Raw genomic sequence first — 2,127 nt, forward strand, 5'->3', positions numbered from 1 at the left:
CCCCTCCCTACATGGACTTAAATCCCCCTACCCCCCTTACCTGCTAGAGCTGCCCTGAAACTGCCTGGGGCCACATGCATGTACACTACTATAGCACATGCATGTGGCACTGCCCCCCCCACCCTGGTCTCACTGCCTTCCTTCCTCTTACTCCCAGCTTTCTGCAGGCTGGAACTCTGCCAGCCTGAAGGGAGCTCACTGCCAGCAGACTTTGTTATAAAAGGAGCTTCCCTCCTAGAGGCTTCAAAGCATTACTACAATTATTTTCCAAGCTTCAGGTCCCACCTAGACTACCTTTGCATCCCACCAGTTGAGAAACACTGGTCTATAGCAGTAGATCCCATTCTGTGGTACTCATACCACTAGTGGTATGCAGGCACCCTGTCAGTGGTATGCATTAGCAGATTTATTATAAGTTCCTTTACATGACAAAAATTTGCTGGTGGTACGTACGGTTTTATCATTTTAAACTCGTAGTGCACAATCTGTCAGAGCTCGGGAACCACTGCTCTACAGTGGCTTGCTGTAATAAAGAGCTAAATATTTGGAAGAGAAGGGGGCATTGTTTGTTTCTACGCTACTACGAGTCCCTCACCCACCCCTGTGAGCAGAAGGAACTCTAATGACCTCAGAGCTGCAGCATCTGACACAAGGGTTTTTTTGGCCTCCAAGGGCAGTTGTTGCTAAAGTCCTATAAAACCACACACAGGTGAATGTGCACCTTTGAAGTCTCCTAAGATTTCCCAGTTCAAACCACTACCATCTAAAAGCCCCACCAGAATGGAGTTTCTTGTAAGCAGCTCAGCTCCCAGCTGAACAGCTTGACCTCTTTGCCTTCCTGAGGGAGAAGACTCTACAGTTCTTTCTACCCCACTAGAAAATATTGTGGCAGCTCACTATGAAGGGAAGCACAGGGACACTTTCATTGTTTTCATTTTTAGGATGGAAGTGTATCCATAACTGAGCACTAACCTTTTAGGGCCACACCTGGAGGGAGCATACTTCATGAACATTAATACCATATTTACCCAAATCTAATGCTGTCCCCCCACAAACAATTTTGGCTTCCCTTCTCCCTTACTATAGCCCGAGGCACAGAGCAGCTGTTTGCTCCAGCTCCAGAGCAGCAGTACCAGCTGCATGGGAACCCAGCCCAAGCTCCCACTGTTGCTGCTATGAGGCCAGGCTGGGCCATAAGCCAGGCCCACTCCAGGAACATAAATCTGCTGAAGCAACTAGGGTAACCACTAGGGGGTAGGTGTGCAGGACCAGGAAGGGCACCAGCTGTAGGTCTGGCTGCAACCCCAGGTCAGGGCTGGAGACAGCCACATCAGCTGTCTGATTCCTGCTTTCTACTCTACTTCAAGACAAGGCCTGCGCCCCCCCCCCCCCCCGTCAAGTGAGGAGGGGAAGGACTTGAATGCAAGTACATACCATGGTATCTTCCACATAAGCCTCCAGTTTAGTTACATTACTGCTACATTTCAAGCACAGCACTGCTCCTGGCCAGGGACTCATTAAAAAGGAAGGTAAGAAGTTTAGCTTCCCTCTTCAGAATGCTGAAAGGTCAAGTGATAGAACTAAAAAATGGGGAGGGGGGAGTGGAGATAGAAGGAAGATCAAAGTAGGAGCCACCCTGGATTGTGCAGATGGACTGGCTTTTGCTTTAAAATAAATAAATAAAAAAAAATACATATACATATACACTACCTGCTACCAGCCAGCCAATGTGTAGCTTCCAAAGAAAGATAATTTGCATGAGGGGGGTGGTGGCAGCAGCCACTGCCCCTGGCCAGCAGCTAGTAAGCCTCTGTTCCACAAGATGGAGGAGGAGTAGAAGGCATGCAAACCCAAGTCAAACTTGTACCAAAGGCAAAATCCATTCTACCTAGGGGAGTTCCAGAGGCTATTTTCTGGTATGTTAGCAGCAAAAGAACCAGCAAAGCACACACCACTTCAAAAGATGACAACATGATCTAGAAATTGCCTTCCAGGCTACTTTAATACAAACCTCTGATGATTCAGAGTGAATAGGTGAAGGGGACTCATTCATATGCAGCTGCACGGATTATAAAAGCCATTGGGGAGCAGCTGGAATTGACCACAAGTGCCATTACCTTATCGCTC

The sequence above is a fragment of the Gavialis gangeticus genome, unplaced genomic scaffold, assembly GCF_001723915.1.
Source record: "Gavialis gangeticus isolate Ggan-Ray unplaced genomic scaffold, GavGan_comp1, whole genome shotgun sequence".
NCBI classification, from domain to species: domain Eukaryota; kingdom Metazoa; phylum Chordata; order Crocodylia; family Gavialidae; genus Gavialis; species Gavialis gangeticus.